Genomic DNA, 26559 nt, shown 5'->3' with positions numbered 1-26559 from the left:
CCGATGCTGCCGCTCTCTCCGGCTCCCGGAGCCGAAGAAGCGGCTTCTTCGCGCAAAGACGATTGTACCGCTCACAGTGCTCTCTTAGCGCGGCTTCTGCCGAAAGAAGCCCGGGAGCGGCGCTTAGCTCCGGAGAGCATCGTACGTGCGTCTTTAGCGTCTTTTGTGGTCTACATCCTAGCAGAAGGCTTTTCCACTCTGTCTGGCAAGGAAAACCTGCGCGAGCACAGAAAACATCTCCCATCGTGTTCTGCACGTTGCACGGAAGTCTGCCAAGTGTTTGCCATAAAGAAAAGAAAATCTGTCCAAAACAGCTTCTTATCGAATATTCATGTGATTGGAAAAGTCAGGAAAGTGGTAAGGTACTGTTTTCTATCAGTTGGCAAGCTGCGCACACAATCCCAGTGTTGTACGGCTTCCTTCTTCACCTTTCCGATGCTGCCGCTCTCTCCGGCTCCCGGAGCCGAAGAAGCGGCTTCTTCGCGCAAAGACGATTCTACCGCTCACAGTGCTCTCTTAGCGCGGCTTCTGCCGAAAGAAGCCCGGGAGCGGCGCTTAGCTCCGGGGAGCATCGTACCTTCGCCTTTAGCGTCTTTTGTGGTCTACATCCTAGCAGAAAGCTTTTCCACTCTGTCTGGCAAGTAAAACCTGCGCGAGCACAGAAAACATCTCCCATCGTGTTCTGGACGTTGCACGGAGATCTGCCAAGTGTTTGGCATAAAGAAAAGAAAATCTGTCCAAAACAGCTTCTTATCGAATATTCATGTGATTGGAAAAGTCAGGAAAGTGGTAAGGTACTGTTTTCTATCAGTTGGCAAGCTGCGCACACAATCCCAGTGTTGTACAGCTTCCTTCTTCACCTTTGCGATGCTGCCGCTCTCTCCGGCTCCCGGAGCCGAAGAAGCGGCTTCTTCGCGCAAAGACGATTCTACCGCTCACAGTGCTCTCTTAGCGCGGCTTCTGCCGAAAGAAGCCCGGGAGCGGCGCTTAGCTCCGGAGAGCATCGTACCTTCGTCTTTAGCGTCTTTTGTGGTCTACATCCTAGCAGAAGGCTTTTCCACTCTGTCTGGCAAGGAAAACCTGCGCGACCACAGAAAACATCTCCCATCGTGTTCTGGACGTTGCACGGAGGTCTGCCAAGTGTTTGGCATAAAGAAAAGAAAATCTGTCCAAAACAGCTTCTTATCGAATATTCATGTGATTGGAAAAGTCAGGAAAGTGGTAAGGTACTGTTTTCTATCAGTTGGCAAGCTGCGCACACAATCCCAGTGTTGTACGGCTTCCTTCTTCAACTTTCCGATGCTGCCGCTCTCTCCGGCTCCCGGAGCCGAAGAAGCGGCTTCTTCGCGCAAAGACGATTGTACCGCTCACAGTGCTCTCTTAGCGCCGCTTCTGCCGAAAGAAGCCCGGGAGCGGCGCTTAGCCCCGGAGAGCATCGTACCTTCAGTCTTTAGCGTCTTTTGTGGTCTACATCCTAGCAGAAGGCTTTTCCACTCTGTCTGGCAAGGAAAACCTGCGCGAGCACAGAAAACATCTCCCATCGTGTTCTGGACGTTGCACGGAGATCTGCCAAGTGTTTGCCATAAAGAAAAGAAAATCTGTCCAAAACAGCTTCTTATCGAATATTCATGTGATTGGAAAAGTCAGGAAAGTGGTAAGGTACTGTTTTCTATCAGTTGGCAAGCTGCGCACACAATCCCAGTGTTGTACAGCTTCCTTCTTCACCTTTCCGATGCTGCCGCTCTCTCCGGCTCCCGGAGCCGAAGAAGCGGCTTCTTCGCGCAAAGACGATTGTACCGCTCACAGTGCTCTCTTAGCGCGGCTTCTGCCAAAAGAAGCCCGGGAGCGGCGCTTAGCTCCGGAGAGCATCGTACGTGCGTCTTTAGCGTCTTTTGTGGTCTACATCCTAGCAGAAAGCTTTTCCACTCTGTCTGGCAAGGAAAACCTGCGCGAGCACAGAAAACATCTCCCATCGTGTTCTGCACGTTGCACGGAGGTCTGCCAAGTGTTTGCCATAAAGAAAAGAAAATCTGTCCAAAACAGCTTCTTATCGAATATTCATGTGATTGGAAAAGTCAGGAAAGTGGTAAGGTACTGTTTTCTATCAGTTGGCAAGCTGCGCACACAATCCCAGTGTTGTACGGCTTCCTTCTTCACCTTTCCGATGCTGCCGCTCTCTCCGGCTCCCGGAGCCGAAGAAGCGGCTTCTTCACGCAAAGACGATTCTACCGCTCACAGTGCTCTCTTAGCGCGGCTTCTGCCGAAAGAAGCCCGGGAGCGGCGCTTAGCTCCGGAGAGCATCGTACCTTCGCCTTTAGCGTCTTTTGTGGTCTACATCCTAGCAGAAAGCTTTTCCACTCTGTCTGGCAAGGAAAACCTGCGCGACCACAGAAAACATCTCCCATCGTGTTCTGGACGTTGCACGGAGGTCTGCCAAGTGTTTGGCATAAAGAAAAGAAAAGTGGTCCAAAACAGCTTCTTATCGAATATTCATGTGATTGGAAAAGTCAGGAAAGTGGTACTGTACTGTTTTCTATCAGTTGGCAAGCTGCGCACACAATCCCAGTGTTGTACAGCTTCCTTCTTCACCTTTCCGATGCTGCCGCTCTCTCCGGCTCCCGGAGCCGAAGAAGCGGCTTCTTCGCGCAAAGACGATTGTACCGCTCACAGTGCTCTCTTAGCGCGGCTTCTGCCGAAAGAAGCCCGGGAGCGGCGCTTAGCTCCGGAGAGCATCGTACCTTCGTCTTTAGCGTCTTTTGTGGTCTACATCCTAGCAGAAAGCTTTCCCACTCTGTCTGGCAAGGAAAACCTGCGCGAGCACAGAAAACATCTCCCATCGTGTTCTGGACGTTGCACGGAGGTGTGCCAAGTGTTTGGCATAAAGAAAAGAAAATCTGTCCAAAACAGCTTCTTATCGAATATTCATGTGATTGGAAAAGTCAGGAAAGTGGTAATGTACTGTTTTCTATCAGTTGGCAAGCTGCGCACACAATCCCAGTGTTGTACGGCTTCCTTCTTCACCTTTCCGATGCTGCCGCTCTCTCCGGCTCCCGGAGCCGAAGAAGCGGCTTCTTCGCGCAAAGACGATTGTACCGCTCACAGTGCTCTCTTAGCGCGGCTTCTGCCGAAAGAAGCCCGGGAGCGGCGCTTAGCTCCGGAGAGCATCGTACCTTCGCCTTTAGCGTCTTTTGTGGTCTACATCCTAGCAGAAAGCTTTTCCACTCTGTCTGGCAAGGAAAACCTGCGCGAGCACAGAAAACATCTCCCATCGTGTTCTGGACGTTGCACGGAGATCTGCCAAGTGTTTGCCATAAAGAAAAGAAAATCTGTCCAAAACAGCTTCTTATCGAATATTCATGTGATTGGAAAAGTCAGGAAAGTGGTAAGGTACTGTTTTCTATCAGTTGGCAAGCTGCGCACACAATCCCAGTGTTGTACAGCTTCCTTCTTCACCTTTCCGATGCTGCCGCTCTCTCCGGCTCCCGGAGCCGAAGAAGCGGCTTCTTCGCGCAAAGACGATTGTACCGCTCACAGTGCTCTCTTAGCGCGGCTTCTGCCGAAAGAAGCCCGGGAGCGGCGCTTAGCTCCGGAGAGCATCGTACCTTCGCCTTTAGCGTCTTTTGTGGTCTACATGCTAGCAGAAAGCTTTTCCACTCTGTCTGGCAAGGAAAACCTGCGGGAGCACAGAAAGCATCTCCCATCGTGTTCTGGACGTTGCACGGAGGTCTGCCAAGTGTTTGGCATAAAGAAAAGAAAATCTGTCCAAAACAGCTTCTTATCGAATATTCATGTGATTGGAAAAGTCAGGAAAGTGGTAAGGTACTGTTTTCTATCAGTTGGCAAGCTGCGCACACAATCCCAGTGTTGTACGGCTTCCTTCTTCACCTTTCCGATGCTGTCGCTCTCTCCGGCTCCCGGAGCCGAAGAAGCGGCTTCTTCGCGCAAAGACGATTGTACCGCTCACAGTGCTCTCTTAGCGCGGCTTCTGCCGAAAGAAGCCCGGGAGCGGCGCTTAGCTCCGGAGAGCATCGTACGTGCATCTTTAGCGTCTTTTGTGGTCTACATCCTAGCAGAAGGCTTTTCCACTCTGTCTGGCAAGGAAAACCTGCGCGAGCACAGAAAACATCTCCCATCGTGTTCTGGACGTTGCACGGAGGTCTGCCAAGTGTTTGCCATAAAGAAAAGAAAATCTGTCCAAAACAGCTTCTTATCGAATATTCATGTGATTGGAAAAGTCAGGAAAGTGGTAATGTACTGTTTTCTATCAGTTGGCAAGCTGCGCACACAATCCCAGTGTTGTACGGCTTCCTTCTTCACCTTTCCGATGCTGCCGCTCTCTCCGGCTCCCGGAGCCGAAGAAGCGGCTTCTTCGCGCAAAGACGATTGTACCGCTCACAGTGCTCTCTTAGCGCGGCTTCTGCCGAAAGAAGCCCGGGAGCGGCGCTTAGCTCCGGAGAGCATCGTACCTTCGCCTTTAGCGTCTTTTGTGGTCTACATCCTAGCAGAAAGCTTTTCCACTCTGTCTGGCAAGGAAAACCTGCGCGAGCACAGAAAACATCTCCCATCGTGTTCTGGACGTTGCACGGAGGTCTGCCAAGTGTTTCCCATAAAGAAAAGAAAATCTGTCCAAAACAGCTTCTTATCGAATATTCATGTGATTGGAAAAGTCAGGAAAGTGGTAATGTACTGTTTTCTATCAGTTGGCAAGCTGCGCACACAATCCCAGTGTTGTACAGCTTCCTTCTTCACCTTTCCGATGCTGCCGCTCTCTCCGGCTCCCGGAGCCGAAGAAGCGGCTTCTTCGCGCAAAGACGATTGTACCGCTCACAGTGCTCTCTTAGCGCGGCTTCTGCCGAAAGAAGCCCGGGAGCGGCGCTTAGCTCCGGGGAGCATCGTACCTTCGTCTTTAGCGTCTTTTGTGGTCTACATCCTAGCAGAAGGCTTTTCCACTCTGTCTGGCAAGGAAAACCTGCGCGACCACAGAAAACATCTCCCATCGTGTTCTGGACGTTGCAAGGAGGTCTGCCAAGTGTTTGCCATAAAGAAAAGAAAATCTGTCCAAAACAGCTTCTTATCGAATATTCATGTGATTGGAAAAGTCAGGAATGTGGTAAGGTACTGTTTTCTATCAGTTGGCAAGCTGCGCACACAATCCCAGTGTTGTACGGCTTCCTTCTTCACCTTTCCGATGCTGCCGCTCTCTCCGGCTCCCGGAGCCGAAGAAGCGGCTTCTTCGCGCAAAGACGATTGTACCGCTCACAGTGCTCTCTTAGCGCGGCTTCTGCCGAAAGAAGCCCGGGAGCGGCGCTTAGCTCCGGAGAGCATCGTACGTGCGTCTTTAGCGTCTTTTGTGGTCTACATCCTAGCAGAAGGCTTTTCCACTCTGTCTGGCAAGGAAAACCTGCGCGACCACAGAAAACATCTCCCATCGTGTTCTGCACGTTGCACGGAAGTCTGCCAAGTGTTTGCCATAAAGAAAAGAAAATCTGTCCAAAACAGCTTCTTATCGAATATTCATGTGATTGGAAAAGTCAGGAAAGTGGTAAGGTACTGTTTTCTATCAGTTGGCAAGCTGCGCACACAATCCCAGTGTTGTACGGCTTCCTTCTTCACCTTTCCGATGCTGCCGCTCTCTCCGGCTCCCGGAGCCGAAGAAGCGGCTTCTTCGCGCAAAGACGATTCTACCGCTCACAGTGCTCTCTTAGCGCGGCTTCTGCCGAAAGAAGCCCGGGAGCGGCGCTTAGCTCCGGGGAGCATCGTACCTTCGCCTTTAGCGTCTTTTGTGGTCTACATCCTAGCAGAAAGCTTTTCCACTCTGTCTGGCAAGTAAAACCTGCGCGAGCACAGAAAACATCTCCCATCGTGTTCTGGACGTTGCACGGAGATCTGCCAAGTGTTTGGCATAAAGAAAAGAAAATCTGTCCAAAACAGCTTCTTATCGAATATTCATGTGATTGGAAAAGTCAGGAAAGTGGTAAGGTACTGTTTTCTATCAGTTGGCAAGCTGCGCACACAATCCCAGTGTTGTACAGCTTCCTTCTTCACCATTGCGATGCTGCCGCTCTCTCCGGCTCCCGGAGCCGAAGAAGCGGCTTCTTCGCGCAAAGACGATTGTACCGCTCACAGTGCTCTCTTAGCGCGGCTTCTGCCGAAAGAAGCCCGGGAGCGGCGCTTAGCTCCGGAGAGCATCGTACCTTCGTCTTTAGCGTCTTTTGTGGTCTACATCCTAGCAGAAAGCTTTTCCACTCTGTCTGGCAAGGAAAACCTGCGCGAGCACTGAAAACATCTCCCATCGTGTTCTGGACGTTGCACGGAGGTCTGCCAAGTGTTTGGCATAAAGAAAAGAAAATCTGTCCAAAACAGCTTCTTATCGAATATTCATGTGATTGGAAAAGTCAGGAAAGTGGTAATGTACTGTTTTCTATCAGTTGGCAAGCTGCGCACACAACCCCAGTGTTGTACAGCTTCCTTCTTCACCTTTCCGATGCTGCCGCTCTCTCCGGCTCCCGGAGCCGAAGAAGCGGCTTCTTCGCGCAAAGACGATTGTACCGCTCACAGTGCTCTCTTAGCGCGGCTTCTGCCGAAAGAAGCCCGGGAGCGGCGCTTAACTCCGGAGAGCATCGTACCTTCGTCTTTAGCGTCTTTTGTGGTCAACGTCCTAGCAGAAGGCTTTACCACTCTGTCTGGCAAGGAAAACCTGCGGGAGCACAGAAAACATCTCCCATCGAGTTCTGGACGTTGCACGGAGGTCTGCCAAGTGTTCGACAAGAAGAAAAGTAAAGTGGTCCAAAACAGCTTCTTATCGAATATTCATGTGATTAGAAAAGTCAGGAAAGTGGTAATGTACTGTTTTCTGTCAGTTGGCAAGCTGCGCACACAATCCCAGTGTTGTACAGCTTCCTTCTTCACCTTTCCGATGCTGCCGCTCTCTCCGGCTCCCGGAGCCGAAGAAGCGGCTTCTTCGCGCAAAGACGATTGTACCGCTCACAGTGCTCTCTTAGCGCCGCTTCTGCCGAAAGAAGCCCGGGAGCGGCGCTTAGCCCCGGAGAGCATCGTACCTTCAGTCTTTAGCGTCTTTTGTGGTCTACATCCTAGCAGAAGGCTTTTCCACTCTGTCTGGCAAGGAAAACCTGCGCGAGCACAGAAAACATCTCCCATCGTGTTCTGCACGTTGCACGGAGGTCGGCCAAGTGTTTGGCATAAAGAAAAGAAAATCTGTCCAAAACAGCTTCTTATCGAATATTCATGTGATTGGAAAAGTCAGGAAAGTGGTAAGGTACTGTTTTCTATCAGTTGGCAAGCTGCGCACACAATCCCAGTGTTGTACGGCTTCCTTCTTCACCTTTCCGATGCTGCCGCTCTCTCCGGCTCCCGGAGCCGAAGAAGCGGCTTCTTCGCGCAAAGACGATTCTACCGCTCACAGTGCTCTCTTAGCGCGGCTTCTGCCGAAAGAAGCCCGGGAGCGGCGCTTAGCTCCGGAGAGCATCGTACCTTCGCCTTTAGCGTCTTTTGTGGTCTACATCCTAGCAGAAAGCTTTTCCACTCTGTCTGGCAAGGAAAACCTGCGCGACCACAGAAAACATCTCCCATCGTGTTCTGCACGTTGCACGGAGGTCTGCCAAGTGTTTGCCATAAAGAAAAGAAAATCTGTCCAAAACAGCTTCTTATCGAATATTCATGTGATTGGAAAAGTCAGGAAAGTGGTAATGTACTGTTTTCTATCAGTTGGCGAGCTGCGCACACAATCCCAGTGTTGTACAGCTTCCTTCTTCACCTTTCCGATGCTGCCGCTCTCTCCGGCTGGCGGACGCGAAGAAGCGGCTTCTTCGCGCAAAGACGATTGTACCGCTCACAGTGCTCTCTTAGCGCGGCTTCTGCCGAAAGAAGCCCGGGAGCGGCGCTTAGCTCCGGAGAGCATCGTAACTGCGTCTTTAGCGTCTTTTGTGGTCTACATCCTAGCAGAAGGCTTTTCCACTCTGTCTGGCAAGGAAAACCTGCGCGACCACAGAAAACATCTCCCATCGTGTTCTGGACGTTGCACGGAGGTCTGCCAAGTGTTTGGCAAGAAGAAAAGAAAATCTGTCCAAAACAGCTTCTTATCGAATATTCATGTGATTGGAAAAGTCAGGAAAGTGGTAATGTACTGTTTTCTATCAGTTGGCAAGCTGCGCACACAATCCCAGTGTTGTACAGCTTCCTTCTTCACCTTTCCGATGCTGCCGCTCTCTCCGGCTCCCGGAGCCGAAGAAGCGGCTTCTTCGCGCAAAGACGATTGTACCGCTCACAGTGCTCTCTTAGCGTGGCTTCTGCCGAAAGAAGCCCGGGAGCGGCGCTTAGCTCCGGAGAGCATCGTACGTGCGTCTTTAGCGTCTTTTGTGGTCTACATCCTAGCAGAAAGCTTTTCCACTCTGTCTGGCAAGGAAAACCTGCGCGAGCACAGAAAACATCTCCCATCGTGTTCTGCACGTTGCACGGAGGTCTGCCAAGTGTTTGCCATAAAGAAAAGAAAATCTGTCCAAAACAGCTTCTTATCGAATATTCATGTGATTGGAAAAGTCAGGAAAGTGGTAAGGTACTGTTTTCTATCAGTTGGCAAGCTGCGCACACAATCCCAGTGTTGTACGGCTTCCTTCTTCACCTTTCCGATGCTGCCGCTCTCTCCGGCTCCCGGAGCCGAAGAAGCGGCTTCTTCGCGCAAAGACGATTGTACCGCTCACAGTGCTCTCTTAGCGCGGCTTCTGCCGAAAGAAGCCCGGGAGCGGCGCTTAGCTCCGGAGAGCATCGTACCTTCGCCTTTAGCGTCTTTTGTGGTCTACATCCTAGCAGAAAGCTTTTCCACTCTGTCTGGCAAGGAAAACCTGCGCGAGCACAGAAAACATCTCCCATCGTGTTCTGCACGTTGCACGGAGGTCTGCCAAGTGTTTGGCATAAAGAAAAGAAAATCTGTCCAAAATAGCTTCTTATCGAATATTCATGTGATTGGAAAAGTCAGGAAAGTGGTAATGTACTGTTTTCTATCAGTTGGCAAGCTGCGCACACAATCCCAGTGTTGTACAGCTTCCTTCTTCACCTTTCCGATGCTGCCGCTCTCTCCGGCTCCCGGAGCCGAAGAAGCGGCTTCTTCGCGCAAAGACGATTGTACCGCTCACAGTGCTCTCTTAGCGCGGCTTCTGCCGAAAGAAGCCCGGGAGCGGCGCTTAGCTCCGGAGAGCATCGTACCTTCGTCTTTAGCGTCTTTTGTGGTCTACATCCTAGCAGAAAGCTTTTCCACTCTGTCTGGCAAGGAAAACCTGCGCGAGCACAGAAAACATCTCCCATCGTGTTCTGCACGTTGCACGGAGGTCGGCCAAGTGTTTGGCATAAAGAAAAGAAAATCTGTCCAAAACAGCTTCTTATCGAATATTCATGTGATTGGAAAAGTCAGGAAAGTGGTACTGTACTGTTTTCTATCAGTTGGCAAGCTGCGCACACAATCCCAGTGTTGTACAGCTTCCTTCTTCACCTTTCCGATGCTGCCGCTCTCTCCGGCTCCCGGAGCCGAAGAAGCGGCTTCTTCGCGCAAAGACGATTGTACCGCTCACAGTGCTCTCTTAGCGCGGCTTCTGCCGAAAGAAGCCCGGGAGCGGCGCTTAGCTCCGGAGAGCATCGTACCTTCGTCTTTAGCGTCTTTTGTGGTCTACATCCTAGCAGAAAGCTTTCCCACTCTGTCTGGCAAGGAAAACCTGCGCGAGCACAGAAAACATCTCCCATCGTGTTCTGCACGTTGCACGGAGGTCGGCCAAGTGTTTGGCATAAAGAAAAGAAAATCTGTCCAAAACAGCTTCTTATCGAATATTCATGTGATTGGAAAAGTCAGGAAAGTGGTACTGTACTGTTTTCTATCAGTTGGCAAGCTGCGCACACAATCCCAGTGTTGTACAGCTTCCTTCTTCACCTTTGCGATGCTGCCGCTCTCTCCGGCTCCCGGAGCCGAAGAAGCGGCTTCTTCGCGCAAAGACGATTGTACCGCTCACAGTGCTCTCTTAGCGCGGCTTCTGCCGAAAGAAGCCCGGGAGCGGCGCTTAGCTCCGGAGAGCATCGTACCTTCGTCTTTAGCGTCTTTTGTGGTCTACATCCTAGCAGAAGGCTTTTCCACTCTGTCTGGCAAGGAAAACCTGCGCGACCACAGAAAACATCTCCCATCGTGTTCTGCACGTTGCACGGAGGTCTGCCAAGTGTTTGCCATAAAGAAAAGAAAATCTGTCCAAAACAGCTTCTTATCGAATATTCATGTGATTGGAAAAGTCAGGAAAGTGGTAAGGTACTGTTTTCTATCAGTTGGCAAGCTGCGCACACAATCCCAGTGTTGTACGGCTTCCTTCTTCACCTTTCCGATGCTGCCGCTCTCTCCGGCTCCCGGAGCCGAAGAAGCGGCTTCTTCGCGCAAAGACGATTCTACCGCTCACAGTGCTCTCTTAGCGCGGCTTCTGCCGAAAGAAGCCCGGGAGCGGCGCTTAGCTCCGGAGAGCATCGTACCTTCGCCTTTAGCGTCTTTTGTGGTCTACATCCTAGCAGAAAGCTTTTCCACTCTGTCTGGCAAGGAAAACCTGCGCGAGCACAGAAAACATCTCCCATCGTGTTCTGCACGTTGCACGGAGGTCTGCCAAGTGTTTGGCATAAAGAAAAGAAAATCTGTCCAAAATAGCTTCTTATCGAATATTCATGTGATTGGAAAAGTCAGGAAAGTGGTAATGTACTGTTTTCTATCAGTTGGCAAGCTGCGCACACAATCCCAGTGTTGTACAGCTTCCTTCTTCACCTTTCCGATGCTGCCGCTCTCTCCGGCTCCCGGAGCCGAAGAAGCGGCTTCTTCGCGCAAAGACGATTGTACCGCTCACAGTGCTCTCTTAGCGCGGCTTCTGCCGAAAGAAGCCCGGGAGCGGCGCTTAGCTCCGGAGAGCATCGTACCTTCGTCTTTAGCGTCTTTTGTGGTCTACATCCTAGCAGAAAGCTTTTCCACTCTGTCTGGCAAGGAAAACCTGCGCGACCACAGAAAACATCTCCCATCGTGTTCTGCACGTTGCACGGAGGTCGGCCAAGTGTTTGGCATAAAGAAAAGAAAATCTGTCCAAAACAGCTTCTTATCGAATATTCATGTGATTGGAAAAGTCAGGAAAGTGGTACTGTACTGTTTTCTATCAGTTGGCAAGCTGCGCACACAATCCCAGTGTTGTACAGCTTCCTTCTTCACCTTTCCGATGCTGCCGCTCTCTCCGGCTCCCGGAGCCGAAGAAGCGGCTTCTTCGCGCAAAGACGATTGTACCGCTCACAGTGCTCTCTTAGCGCGGCTTCTGCCGAAAGAAGCCCGGGAGCGGCGCTTAGCTCCGGAGAGCATCGTACCTTCGTCTTTAGCGTCTTTTGTGGTCTACATCCTAGCAGAAGGCTTTTCCACTCTGTCTGGCAAGGAAAACCTGCGCGACCACAGAAAACATCTCCCATCGTGTTCTGGACGTTGCACGGAGGTCTGCCAAGTGTTTGCCATAAAGAAAAGAAAATCTGTCCAAAACAGCTTCTTATCGAATATTCATGTGATTGGAAAAGTCAGGAAAGTGGTAAGGTACTGTTTTCTATCAGTTGGCAAGCTGCGCACACAATCCCAGTGTTGTACGGCTTCCTTCTTCAACTTTCCGATGCTGCCGCTCTCTCCGGCTCCCGGAGCCGAAGAAGCGGCTTCTTCGCGCAAAGACGATTGTACCGCTCACAGTGCTCTCTTAGCGCGGCTTCTGCCGAAAGAAGCCCGGGAGCGGCGCTTAGCTCCGGAGAGCATCGTACGTGCGTCTTTAGCGTCTTTTGTGGTCTACATCCTAGCAGAAGGCTTTTCCACTCTGTCTGGCAAGGAAAACCTGCGCGACCACAGAAAACATCTCCCATCGTGTTCTGCACGTTGCACGGAGGTCTGCCAAGTGTTTGGCATAAAGAAAAGAAAATCTGTCCAAAACAGCTTCTTATCGAATATTCATGTGATTGGAAAAGTCAGGAAAGTGGTAAGGTACTGTTTTCTATCAGTTGGCAAGCTGCGCACACAATCCCAGTGTTGTACGGCTTTTTTCTTCACCTTTCCGATGCTGCCGCTCTCTCCGGCTCCCGGAGCCGAAGAAGCGGCTTCTTCGCGCAAAGACGATTCTACCGCTCACAGTGCTCTCTTAGCGCGGCTTCTGCCGAAAGAAGCCCGGGAGCGGCGCTTAGCTCCGGAGAGCATCGTACCTTCGCCTTTAGCGTCTTTTGTGGTCTACATCCTAGCAGAAAGCTTTTCCACTCTGTCTGGCAAGGAAAACCTGCGCGAGCACAGAAAACATCTCCCATCGTGTTCTGGACGTTGCACGGAGGTCTGCCAAGTGTTTGCCATAAAGAAAAGAAAATCTGTCCAAAACAGCTTCTTATCGAATATTCATGTGATTGGAAAAGTCAGGAAAGTGGTACTGTACTGTTTTCTATCAGTTGGCGAGCTGCGCACACAATCCCAGTGTTGTACAGCTTCCTTCTTCACCTTTCCGATGCTGCCGCTCTCTCCGGCTGGCGGAGCCGAAGAAGCGGCTTCTTCGCGCAAAGACGATTGTACCGCTCACAGTGCTCTCTTAGCGCCGCTTCTGCCGAAAGAAGCCCTAGAGCGGCGCTTAGCCCCGGAGAGCATCGTACCTTCAGTCTTTAGCGTCTTTTGTGGTCTACATCCTAGCAGAAGGCTTTTCCACTCTGTCTGGCAAGGAAAACCTGCGCGAGCACAGAAAACATCTCCCATCGTGTTCTGGACGTTGCACGGAGGTCTGCCAAGTGTTTGGCATAAAGAAAAGAAAATCTGTCCAAAACAGCTTCTTATCGAATATTCATGTGATTGGAAATTCAGGAAAGTGGTAAGGTACTGTTTTCTATCAGTTGGCAAGCTGCGCACACAATCCCAGTGTTGTACAGCTTCCTTCTTCACCTTTCCGATGCTGCCGCTCTCTCCGGCTCCCGGAGCCGAAGAAGCGGCTTCTTCGCGCAAAGACGATTCTACCGCTCACAGTGCTCTCTTAGCGCGGCTTCTGCCGAAAGAAGCCCGGGAGCGGCGCTTAGCTCCGGAGAGCATCGTACCTTCGCCTTTAGCGTCTTTTGTGGTCTACATCCTAGCAGAAAGCTTTTCCACTCTGTCTGGCAAGGAAAACCTGCGCGACCACAGAAAACATCTCCCATCGTGTTCTGCACGTTGCACGGAGGTCTGCCAAGTGTTTGCCATAAAGAAAAGAAAATCTGTCCAAAACAGCTTCTTATCGAATATTCATGTGATTGGAAAAGTCAGGAAAGTGGTAATGTACTGTTTTCTATCAGTTGGCGAGCTGCGCACACAATCCCAGTGTTGTACAGCTTCCTTCTTCACCTTTCCGATGCTGCCGCTCTCTCCGGCTGGCGGACGCGAAGAAGCGGCTTCTTCGCGCAAAGACGATTGTACCGCTCACAGTGCTCTCTTAGCGCGGCTTCTGCCGAAAGAAGCCCGGGAGCGGCGCTTAGCTCCGGAGAGCATCGTAACTGCGTCTTTAGCGTCTTTTGTGGTCTACATCCTAGCAGAAGGCTTTTCCACTCTGTCTGGCAAGGAAAACCTGCGCGAGCACTGAAAACATCTCCCATCGTGTTCTGGACGTTGCACGGAGGTCTGCCAAGTGTTTGGCATAAAGAAAAGAAAATCTGTCCAAAACAGCTTCTTATCGAATATTCATGTGATTGGAAAAGTCAGGAAAGTGGTAAGGTACTGTTTTCTATCAGTTGGCAAGCTGCGCACACAATCCCAGTGTTGTACGGCTTCCTTCTTCAACTTTCCGATGCTGCCGCTCTCTCCGGCTCCCGGAGCCGAAGAAGCGGCTTCTTCGCGCAAAGACGATTGTACCGCTCACAGTGCTCTCTTAGCGCCGCTTCTGCCGAAAGAAGCCCGGGAGCGGCGCTTAGCCCCGGAGAGCATCGTACCTTCAGTCTTTAGCGTCTTTTGTGGTCTACATCCTAGCAGAAGGCTTTTCCACTCTGTCTGGCAAGGAAAACCTGCGCGACCACAGAAAACATCTCCCATCGTGTTCTGCACGTTGCACGGAGGTCTGCCAAGTGTTTGGCATAAAGAAAAGAAAATCTGTCCAAAACAGCTTCTTATCGAATATTCATGTGATTGGAAAAGTCAGGAAAGTGGTAATGTACTGTTTTCTATCAGTTGGCAAGCTGCGCACACAATCCCAGTGTTGTACGGCTTCCTTCTTCACCTTTCCGATGCTGCCGCTCTCTCCGGCTCCCGGAGCCGAAGAAGCGGCTTCTTCGCGCAAAGACGATTCTACCGCTCACAGTGCTCTCTTAGCGCGGCTTCTGCCGAAAGAAGCCCGGGAGCGGCGCTTAGCTCCGGAGAGCATCGTACCTTCGCCTTTAGCGTCTTTTGTGGTCTACATCCTAGCAGAAAGCTTTTCCACTCTGTCTGGCAAGGAAAACCTGCGCGACCACAGAAAACATCTCCCATCGTGTTCTGCACGTTGCACGGAGGTCTGCCAAGTGTTTGCCATAAAGAAAAGAAAATCTGTCCAAAACAGCTTCTTATCGAATATTCATGTGATTGGAAAAGTCAGGAAAGTGGTAATGTACTGTTTTCTATCAGTTGGCGAGCTGCGCACACAATCCCAGTGTTGTACAGCTTCCTTCTTCACCTTTCCGATGCTGCCGCTCTCTCCGGCTGGCGGACGCGAAGAAGCGGCTTCTTCGCGCAAAGACGATTGTACCGCTCACAGTGCTCTCTTAGCGCGGCTTCTGCCGAAAGAAGCCCGGGAGCGGCGCTTAGCTCCGGAGAGCATCGTAACTGCGTCTTTAGCGTCTTTTGTGGTCTACATCCTAGCAGAAGGCTTTTCCACTCTGTCTGGCAAGGAAAACCTGCGCGAGCACTGAAAACATCTCCCATCGTGTTCTGGACGTTGCACGGAGGTCTGCCAAGTGTTTGGCATAAAGAAAAGAAAATCTGTCCAAAACAGCTTCTTATCGAATATTCATGTGATTGGAAAAGTCAGGAAAGTGGTAATGTACTGTTTTCTATCAGTTGGCAAGCTGCGCACACAACCCCAGTGTTGTACAGCTTCCTTCTTCACCTTTGCGGTGCTGCCGCTCTCTCCGGCTCCCGGAGCCGAAGAAGCGGCTTCTTCGCGCAAAGACGATTGTACCGCTCACAGTGCTCTCTTAGCGCGGCTTCTGCCGAAAGAAGCCCGGGAGCGGCGCTTAACTCCGGAGAGCATCGTACCTTCGTCTTTACGTCTTTTGTGGTCAACGTCCTAGCAGAAGGCTTTACCACTCTGTCTGGCAAGGAAAACCTGCGGGAGCACAGAAAACATCTCCCATCGTGTTCTGGACGTTGCACGGAGGTCTGCCAAGTGTTCGACAAGAAGAAAAGAAAAGTGGTCCAAAACAGCTTCTTATCGAATATTCATGTGATTAGAAAAGTCAGGAAAGTGGTAATGTACTGTTTTCTGTCAGTTGGCAAGCTGCGCACACAATCCCAGTGTTGTACAGCTTCCTTCTTCACCTTTCCGATGCTGCCGCTCTCTCCGGCTCCCGGAGCCGAAGAAGCGGCTTCTTCGCGCAAAGACGATTGTACCGCTCACAGTGCTCTCTTAGCGCCGCTTCTGCCGAAAGAAGCCCGGGAGCGGCGCTTAGCCCCGGAGAGCATCGTACCTTCAGTCTTTAGCGTCTTTTGTGGTCTACATCCTAGCAGAAAGCTTTTCCACTCTGTCTGGCAAGGAAAACCTGCGCGACCACAGAAAACATCTCCCATCGTGTTCTGCACGTTGCACGGAGGTCTGCCAAGTGTTTGCCATAAAGAAAAGAAAATCTGTCCAAAACAGCTTCTTATCGAATATTCATGTGATTGGAAAAGTCAGGAAAGTGGTACTGTACTGTTTTCTATCAGTTGGCGAGCTGCGCACACAATCCCAGTGTTGTACAGCTTCCTTCTTCACCTTTCCGATGCTGCCGCTCTCTCCGGCTGGCGGACGCGAAGAAGCGGCTTCTTCGCGCAAAGACGATTGTACCGCTCACAGTGCTCTCTTAGCGCGGCTTCTGCCGAAAGAAGCCCGGGAGCGGCGCTTAGCTCCGGAGAGCATCGTAACTGCGTCTTTAGCGTCTTTTGTGGTCTACATCCTAGCAGAAGGCTTTTCCACTCTGTCTGGCAAGGAAAACCTGCGCGAGCACTGAAAACATCTCCCATCGTGTTCTGGACGTTGCACGGAGGTCTGCCAAGTGTTTGGCATAAAGAAAAGAAAATCTGTCCAAAACAGCTTCTTATCGAATATTCATGTGATTGGAAAAGTCAGGAAAGTGGTAATGTACTGTTTTCTATCAGTTGGCAAGCTGCGCACACAATCCCAGTGTTGTACAGCTTCCTTCTTCACCTTTCCGATGCTGCCGCTCTCTCCGGCTGGCGGACGCGAAGAAGCGGCTTCTTCGCGCAAAGACGATTGTACCGCTCACAGTGCTCTCTTAGCGCGGCTTCTGCCGAAAGAAGCCCGGGAGCGGCGCTTAGCTCCGGAGAGCATCGTACGTGCGTCTTTAGCGTCTTTTGTGGTCTACATCCTAGCAGAAAGCTTTTCCACTCTGTCTGGCAAGGAAAACCTGCGCGACCACAGAAAACATCTCCCATCGTGTTCTGCACGTTGCACGGAGGTCTGCCAAGTGTTTGCCATAAAGAAAAGAAAATCTGTCCAAAACAGCTTCTTATCGAATATTCATGTGATTGGAAAAGTCAGGAAAGTGGTAAGGTACTGTTTTCTATCAGTTGGCAAGCTGCGCACACAATCCCAGTGTTGTACGGCTTCCTTCTTCACCTTTCCGATGCTGCCGCTCTCTCCGGCTCCCGGAGCCGAAGAAGCGGCTTCTTCGCGCAAAGACGATTGTACCGCTCACAGTGCTCTCTTAGCGCGGCTTCTGCCGAAAGAAGCCCGGGAGCGGCGCTTAGCTCCGGAGAGCATCGTACCTTCGCCTTTAGCGTCTTTTGTGGTCTACATCCTAGCAGAAAGCTTTTCCACTCTGTCTGGCAAGGAAAACCTGCGCGAGCACAGAAAACATCTCCCATCGTGTTCTGCACGTTGCACGGAGGTCTGCCAAGTGTTTGGCATAAAGAAAAGAAAATCTGTCCAAAATAGCTTCTTATCGAATATTCATGTGATTGGAAAAGTCAGGAATGTGGTAATGTACTGTTTTCTATCAGTTGGCAAGCTGCGCACACAATCCCAGTGTTGTACAGCTTCCTTCTTCACCTTTCCGATGCTGCCGCTCTCTCCGGCTCCCGGAGCCGAAGAAGCGGCTTCTTCGCGCAAAGACGATTGTACCGCTCACAGTGCTCTCTTAGCGCGGCTTCTGCCGAAAGAAGCCCGGGAGCGGCGCTTAGCTCCGGAGAGCATCGTACCTTCGTCTTTAGCGTCTTTTGTGGTCTACATCCTAGCAGAAAGCTTTTCCACTCTGTCTGGCAAGGAAAACCTGCGCGACCACAGAAAACATCTCCCATCGTGTTCTGCACGTTGCACGGAGGTCTGCCAAGTGTTTGGCATAAAGAAAAGAAAATCTGTCCAAAACAGCTTCTTATCGAATATTCATGTGATTGGAAAAGTCAGGAAAGTGGTACTGTACTGTTTTCTATCAGTTGGCAAGCTGCGCACACAATCCCAGTGTTGTACAGCTTCCTTCTTCACCTTTCCGATGCTGCCGCTCTCTCCGGCTCCCGGAGCCGAAGAAGCGGCTTCTTCGCGCAAAGACGATTGTACCGCTCACAGTGCTCTCTTAGCGCGGCTTCTGCCGAAAGAAGCCCGGGAGCGGCGCTTAGCTCCGGAGAGCATCGTACCTTCGTCTTTAGCGTCTTTTGTGGTCTACATCCTAGCAGAAAGCTTTCCCACTCTGTCTGGCAAGGAAAACCTGCGCGAGCACAGAAAACATCTCCCATCGTGTTCTGCACGTTGCACGGAGGTCGGCCAAGTGTTTGGCATAAAGAAAAGAAAATCTGTCCAAAACAGCTTCTTATCGAATATTCATGTGATTGGAAAAGTCAGGAAAGTGGTACTGTACTGTTTTCTATCAGTTGGCAAGCTGCGCACACAATCCCAGTGTTGTACAGCTTCCTTCTTCACCTTTGCGATGCTGCCGCTCTCTCCGGCTCCCGGAGCCGAAGAAGCGGCTTCTTCGCGCAAAGACGATTGTACCGCTCACAGTGCTCTCTTAGCGCGGCTTCTGCCGAAAGAAGCCCGGGAGCGGCGCTTAGCTCCGGAGAGCATCGTACCTTCGTCTTTAGCGTCTTTTGTGGTCTACATCCTAGCAGAAGGCTTTTCCACTCTGTCTGGCAAGGAAAACCTGCGCGACCACAGAAAACATCTCCCATCGTGTTCTGCACGTTGCACGGAGGTCTGCCAAGTGTTTGCCATAAAGAAAAGAAAATCTGTCCAAAACAGCTTCTTATCGAATATTCATGTGATTGGAAAAGTCAGGAAAGTGGTAAGGTACTGTTTTCTATCAGTTGGCAAGCTGCGCACACAATCCCAGTGTTGTACGGCTTCCTTCTTCAACTTTCCGATGCTGCCGCTCTCTCCGGCTCCCGGAGCCGAAGAAGCGGCTTCTTCGCGCAAAGACGATTGTACCGCTCACAGTGCTCTCTTAGCGCCGCTTCTGCCGAAAGAAGCCCGGGAGCGGCGCTTAGCCCCGGAGAGCATCGTACCTTCAGTCTTTAGCGTCTTTTGTGGTCTACATCCTAGCAGAAGGCTTTTCCACTCTGTCTGGCAAGGAAAACCTGCGCGACCACAGAAAACATCTCCCATCGTGTTCTGCACGTTGCACGGAGGTCTGCCAAGTGTTTGGCATAAAGAAAAGAAAATCTGTCCAAAACAGCTTCTTATCGAATATTCATGTGATTGGAAAAGTCAGGAAAGTGGTAAGGTACTGTTTTCTATCAGTTGGCAAGCTGCGCACACAATCCCAGTGTTGTACGGCTTCCTTCTTCACCTTTCCGATGCTGCCGCTCTCTCCGGCTCCCGGAGCCGAAGAAGCGGCTTCTTCGCGCAAAGACGATTCTACCGCTCACAGTGCTCTCTTAGCGCGGCTTCTGCCGAAAGAAGCCCGGGAGCGGCGCTTAGCTCCGGAGAGCATCGTACCTTCGCCTTTAGCGTCTTTTGTGGTCTACATCCTAGCAGAAAGCTTTTCCACTCTGTCTGGCAAGGAAAACCTGCGCGACCACAGAAAACATCTCCCATCGTGTTCTGCACGTTGCACGGAGGTCTGCCAAGTGTTTGCCATAAAGAAAAGAAAATCTGTCCAAAACAGCTTCTTATCGAATATTCATGTGATTGGAAAAGTCAGGAAAGTGGTAATGTACTGTTTTCTATCAGTTGGCGAGCTGCGCACACAATCCCAGTGTTGTACAGCTTCCTTCTTCACCTTTCCGATGCTGCCGCTCTCTCCGGCTGGCGGACGCGAAGAAGCGGCTTCTTCGCGCAAAGACGATTGTACCGCTCACAGTGCTCTCTTAGCGCGGCTTCTGCCGAAAGAAGCCCGGGAGCGGCGCTTAGCTCCGGAGAGCATCGTAACTGCGTCTTTAGCGTCTTTTGTGGTCTACATCCTAGCAGAAGGCTTTTCCACTCTGTCTGGCAAGGAAAACCTGCGCGAGCACTGAAAACATCTCCCATCGTGTTCTGGACGTTGCACGGAGGTCTGCCAAGTGTTTGGCATAAAGAAAAGAAAATCTGTCCAAAACAGCTTCTTATCGAATATTCATGTGATTGGAAAAGTCAGGAAAGTGGTAATGTACTGTTTTCTATCAGTTGGCAAGCTGCGCACACAACCCCAGTGTTGTACAGCTTCCTTCTTCACCTTTGCGGTGCTGCCGCTCTCTCCGGCTCCCGGAGCCGAAGAAGCGGCTTCTTCGCGCAAAGACGATTGTACCGCTCACAGTGCTCTCTTAGCGCGGCTTCTGCCGAAAGAAGCCCGGGAGCGGCGCTTAGCTCCGGAGAGCATCGTACCTTCGTCTTTAGCGTCTTTTGTGGTCAACGTCCTAGCAGAAAGCTTTACCACTCTGTCTGGCAAGGAAAACCTGCGGGAGCACAGAAAACATCTCCCATCGTGTTCTGGACGTTGCACGGAGGTCTGCCAAGTGTTCGACAAGAAGAAAAGAAAAGTGGTCCAAAACAGATTCTTATCGAATATTCATGTGATTAGAAAAGTCAGGAAAGTGGTAATGTACTGTTTTCTGTCAGTTGGCAAGCTGCGCACACAATCCCAGTGTTGTACAGCTTCCTTCTTCACCTTTCCGATGCTGCCGCTCTCTCCGGCTCCCGGAGCCGAAGAAGCGGCTTCTTCGCGCAAAGACGATTGTACCGCTCACAGTGCTCTCTTAGCGCCGCTTCTGCCGAAAGAAGCCCTAGAGCGGCGCTTAGCCCCGGAGAGCATCGTACCTTCAGTCTTTAGCGTCTTTTGTGGTCTACATCCTAGCAGAAGGCTTTTCCACTCTGTCTGGCAAGGAAAACCTGCGCGACCACAGAAAACATCTCCCATCGTGTTCTGGACGTTGCACGGAGGTCTGCCAAGTGTTTGGCATAAAGAAAAGAAAATCTGTCCAAAACAGCTTCTTATCGAATATTCATGTGATTGGAAAAGTCAGGAAAGTGGTAAGGTACTGTTTTCTATCAGTTGGCAAGCTGCGCACACAATCCCAGTGTTGTACGGCTTCCTTCTTCACCTTTCCGATGCTGCCGCTCTCTCCGGCTCCCGGAGCTGAAGAAGCGGCTTCTTCGCGCAAAGACGATTCTACCGCTCACAGTGCTCTCTTAGCGCGGCTTCTGCCGAAAGAAGCCCGGGAGCGGCGCTTAGCTCCGGAGAGCATCGTACCTTCGCCTTTAGCGTCTTTTGTGGTCTACATCCTAGCAGAAAGCTTTTCCACTCTGTCTGGCAAGGAAAACCTGCGCGACCACAGAAAACATCTCCCATCGTGTTCTGCACGTTGCACGGAGGTCTGCCAAGTGTTTGCCATAAAGAAAAGAAAATCTGTCCAAAACAGCTTCTTATCGAATATTCATGTGATTGGAAAAGTCAGGAAAGTGGTAATGTACTGTTTTCTATCAGTTGGCGAGCTGCGCACACAATCCCAGTGTTGTACAGCTTCCTTCTTCACCTTTCCGATGCTGCCGCTCTCTCCGGCTGGCGGACGCGAAGAAGCGGCTTCTTCGCGCAAAGACGATTGTACCGCTCACAGTGCTCTCTTAGCGCGGCTTCTGCCGAAAGAAGCCCGGGAGCGGCGCTTAGCTCCGGAGAGCATCGTAACTGCGTCTTTAGCGTCTTTTGTGGTCTACATCCTAGCAGAAGGCTTTTCCACTCTGTCTGGCAAGGAAAACCTGCGCGAGCACTGAAAACATCTCCCATCGTGTTCTGGACGTTGCACGGAGGTCTGCCAAGTGTTTGGCATAAAGAAAAGAAAATCTGTCCAAAACAGCTTCTTATCGAATATTCATGTGATTGGAAAAGTCAGGAAAGTGGTAAGGTACTGTTTTCTATCAGTTGGCAAGCTGCGCACACAATCCCAGTGTTGTATGGCTTCCTTCTTCAACTTTCCGATGCTGCCGCTCTCTCCGGCTCCCGGAGCCGAAGAAGCGGCTTCTTCGCGCAAAGACGATTGTACCGCTCACAGTGCTCTCTTAGCGCCGCTTCTGCCGAAAGAAGCCCGGGAGCGGCGCTTAGCCCCGGAGAGCATCGTACCTTCAGTCTTTAGCGTCTTTTGTGGTCTACATCCTAGCAGAAGGCTTTTCCACTCTGTCTGGCAAGGAAAACCTGCGCGACCACAGAAAACATCTCCCATCGTGTTCTGGACGTTGCACGGAGGTCTGCCAAGTGTTTGGCATAAAGAAAAGAAAATCTGTCCAAAACAGCTTCTTATCGAATATTCATGTGATTGGAAAAGTCAGGAAAGTGGTACTGTACTGTTTTCTATCAGTTGGCAAGCTGCGCACACAATCCCAGTGTTGTACGGCTTCCTTCTTCACCTTTCCGATGCTGCCGCTCTCTCCGGCTCCCGGAGCCGAAGAAGCGGCTTCTTCGCGCAAAGACGATTGTACCGCTCACAGTGCTCTCTTAGCGCCGCTTCTGCCGAAAGAAGCCCGGGAGCGGCGCTTAGCTCCGGAGAGCATCGTACCTTCGCCTTTAGCGTCTTTTGTGGTCTACATCCTAGCAGAAAGCTTTTCCACTCTGTCTGGCAAGGAAAACCTGCGCGACCACAGAAAACATCTCCCATCGTGTTCTGCACGTTGCACGGAGGTCTGCCAAGTGTTTGCCATAAAGAAAAGAAAATCTGTCCAAAACAGCTTCTTATCGAATATTCATGTGATTGGAAAAGTCAGGAAAGTGGTAATGTACTGTTTTCTATCAGTTGGCAAGCTGCGCACACAATCCCAGTGTTGTACAGCTTCCTTCTTCACCTTTCCGATGCTGCCGCTCTCTCCGGCTGGCGGACGCGAAGAAGCGGCTTCTTCGCGCAAAGACGATTGTACCGCTCACAGTGCTCTCTTAGCGCGGCTTCTGCCGAAAGAAGCCCGGGAGCGGCGCTTAGCTCCGGAGAGCATCGTAACTGCGTCTTTAGCGTCTTTTGTGGTCTACATCCTAGCAGAAGGCTTTTCCACTCTGTCTGGCAAGGAAAACCTGCGCGAGCACTGAAAACATCTCCCATCGTGTTCTGGACGTTGCACGGAGGTCTGCCAAGTGTTTGCCATAAAGAAAAGAAAATCTGTCCAAAACAGCTTCTTATCGAATATTCATGTGATTGGAAAAGTCAGGAAAGTGGTAATGTACTGTTTTCTATCAGTTGGCAAGCTGCGCACACAACCCCAGTGTTGTACAGCTTCCTTCTTCACCTTTGCGGTGCTGCCGCTCTCTCCGGCTCCCGGAGCCGAAGAAGCGGCTTCTTCGCGCAAAGACGATTGTACCGCTCACAGTGCTCTCTTAGCGCGGCTTCTGCCGAAAGAAGCCCGGGAGCGGCGCTTAACTCCGGAGAGCATCGTACCTTCGTCTTTAGCGTCTTTTCTGGTCAACGTCCTAGCAGAAGGCTTTACCACTCTGTCTGGCAAGGAAAACCTGCGGGAGCACAGAAAACATCTCCCATCGTGTTCTGGACGTTGCACGGAGGTCTGCCAAGTGTTCGACAAGAAGAAAAGAAAAGTGGTCCAAAACAGCTTCTTATCGAATATTCATGTGATTAGAAAAGTCAGGAAAGTGGTAATGTACTGTTTTCTGTCAGTTGGCAAGCTGCGCACACAATCCCAGTGTTGTACAGCTTCCTTCTTCACCTTTCCGATGCTGCCGCTCTCTCCGGCTCCCGGAGCCGAAGAGGCGGCTTCTTCGCGCAAAGACGATTGTACCGCTCACAGTGCTCTCTTAGCGCGGCTTCTGCCGAAAGAAGCCCGGGAGCGGCGCTTAGCTCCGGAGAGCATCGTACCTTCAGTCTTTAGCGTCTTTTGTGGTCTACATCCTAGCAGAAGGCTTTTCCACTCTGTCTGGCAAGGAAAACCTGCGGGAGCACAGAAAGCATCTCCCATCGTGTTCTGGACGTTGCACGGAGGTCTGCCAAGTGTTTGCCATAAAGAAAAGAAAATCTGTCCAAAACAGCTTCTTATCGAATATTCATGTGATTGGAAAAGTCAGGAAAGTGGTAAGGTACTGTTTTCTATCAGTTGGCAAGCTGCGCACACAATCCCAGTGTTGTACGGCTTCCTTCTTCACCTTTCCGATGCTGCCGCTCTCTCCGGCTCCCGGAGCCGAAGAAGCGGCTTCTTCGCGCAAAGACGATTGTACCGCTCACAGTGCTCTCTTAGCGCGGCTTCTGCCGAAAGAAGCCCGGGAGCGGCGCTTAGCTCCGGAGAGCATCGTACCTTCGCCTTTAGCGTCTTTTGTGGTCTACATCCTAGCAGAAAGCTTTTCCACTCTGTCTGGCAAGGAAAACCTGCGGGAGCACAGAAAACATCTCCCATCGTGTTCTGGACGTTGCACGGAGGTCGGCCAAGTGTTTGCCATAAAGAAAAGAAAATCTGTCCAAAACAGCTTCTTATCGAATATTCATGTGATTGGAAAAGTCAGGAAAGTGGTACTGTACTGTTTTCTATCAGTTGGCAAGCTGAGCACACAATCCCAGTGTTGTACAGCTTCCTTCTTCACCTTTCCGATGCTGCCGCTCTCTCCGGCTGGCGGACGCGAAGAAGCGGCTTCTTCGCGCAAAGACGATTGTACCGCTCACAGTGCTCTCTTAGCGCGGCTTCTGCCGAAAGAAGCCCGGGAGCGGCGCTTAGCTCCGGGGAGCATCGTACCTTCGCCTTTAGCGTCTTTTGTGGTCTACATCCTAGCAGAAAGCTTTTCCACTCTGTCTGGCAAGGAAAACCTGCACGAGCACAGAAAACATCTCCCATCGTGTTCTGGACGTTGCACGGAGATCTGCCAAGTGTTTGCCATAAAGAAAAGAAAATCTGTCCAAAACAGCTTCTTATCGAATATTCATGTGTTTGGAAAAGTCAGGAAAGTGGTACTGTACTGTTTTCTATCAGTTGGCAAGCAGCGCACACAATCCCAGTGTTGTACAGCTTCCTTCTTCACCTTTCCGATGCTGCCGCTCTCTCCGGCTCCCGGAGCCGAAGAAGCGGCTTCTTCGCGCAAAGACGATTGTACCGCTCACAGTGCTCTCTTAGCGCGGCTTCTGCCGAAAGAAGCCCGGGAGCGGCGCTTAGCTCCGGAGAGCATCGTACGTGCGTCTTTAGCGTCTTTTGTGGTCTACATCCTAGCAGAAAGCTTTTCCACTCTGTCTGGCAAGGAAAACCTGCGCGAGCACAGAAAACATCTCCCATCGTGTTCTGGACGTTGCACGGAGGTCTGCCAAGTGTTTGCCATAAAGAAAAGAAAATCTGTCCAAAACAGCTTCTTATCGAATATTCATGTGATTGGAAAAGTCAGGAAAGTGGTAAGGTACTGTTTTCTATCAGTTGGCAAGCTGCGCACACAATCCCAGTGTTGTACGGCTTCCTTCTTCACCTTTCCGATGCTGCCGCTCTCTCCGGCTCCCGGAGCCGAAGAAGCGGCTTCTTCGCGCAAAGACGATTGTACCGCTCACAGTGCTCTCTTAGCGCGGCTTCTGCCGAAAGAAGCCCGGGAGCGGCGCTTAGCTCCGGAGAGCATCGTACCTTCGCCTTTAGCGTCTTTTGTGGTCTACATCCTAGCAGAAAGCTTTTCCACTCTGTCTGGCAAGGAAAACCTGCGCGACCACAGAAAACATCTCCCATCGTGTTCTGCACGTTGCACGGAGGTCTGCCAAGTGTTTGCCATAAAGAAAAGAAAATCTGTCCAAAACAGCTTCTTATCGAATATTCATGTGATTGGAAAAGTCAGGAAAGTGGTAAGGTACTGTTTTCTATCAGTTGGCAAGCTGCGCACACAATCCCAGTGTTGTACAGCTTCCTTCTTCACCTTTCCGATGCTGCCGCTCTCTCCGGCTCCCGGAGCCGAAGAAGCGGCTTCTTCGCGCAAAGACGATTGTACCGCTCACAGTGCTCTCTTAGCGCGGCTTCTGCCGAAAGAAGCCCGGGAGCGGCGCTTAGCTCCGGAGAGCATCGTACCTTCGTCTTTAGCGTCTTTTGTGGTCTACATCCTAGCAGAAAGCTTTCCCACTCTGTCTGGCAAGGAAAACCTGCGCGAGCACAGAAAACATCTCCCATCGTGTTCTGCACGTTGCACGGAGGTCTGCCAAGTGTTTGCCATAAAGAAAAGAAAATCTGTCCAAAACAGCTTCTTATCGAATATTCATGTGATTGGAAAAGTCAGGAAAGTGGTAATGTACTGTTTTCTATCAGTTGGCAAGCTGCGCACACAATCCCAGTGTTGTACAGCTTCCTTCTTCACCTTTCCGATGCTGCCGCTCTCTCCGGCTCCCGGAGCCGAAGAAGCGGCTTCTTCGCGCAAAGACGATTGTACCGCTCACAGTGCTCTCTTAGCGCGGCTTCTGCCGAAAGAAGCCCGGGAGCGGCGCTTAGCTCCGGGGAGCATCGTACCTTCGCCTTTAGCGTCTTTTGTGGTCTACATCCTAGCAGAAAGCTTTTCCACTCTGTCTGGCAAGGAAAACCTGCGCGAGCACAGAAAACATCTCCCATCGTGTTCTGGACGTTGCACGGAGATCTGCCAAGTGTTTGCCATAAAGAAAAGAAAATCTGTCCAAAACAGCTTCTTATCGAATATTCATGTGATTGGAAAAGTCAGGAAAGTGGTACTGTACTGTTTTCTATCAGTTGGCAAGCTGCGCACACAATCCCAGTGTTGTACAGCTTCCTTCTTCACCTTTCCGATGCTGCCGCTCTCTCCGGCTCCCGGAGCCGAAGAAGCGGCTTCTTCGCGCAAAGACGATTGTACCGCTCACAGTGCTCTCTTAGCGCGGCTTCTGCCGAAAGAAGCCCGGGAGCGGCGCTTAGCTCCGGGGAGCATCGTACCTTCAGTCTTTAGCGTCTTTTGTGGTCTACACCCTAGCAGAAAGCTTTTCCACTC

The sequence above is a fragment of the Ammospiza caudacuta genome, chromosome 7 (genome assembly GCF_027887145.1).
Source record: "Ammospiza caudacuta isolate bAmmCau1 chromosome 7, bAmmCau1.pri, whole genome shotgun sequence".
NCBI lineage: Eukaryota > Metazoa > Chordata > Aves > Passeriformes > Passerellidae > Ammospiza > Ammospiza caudacuta.
Note: the sequence above shows the minus strand (reverse complement) of the source record.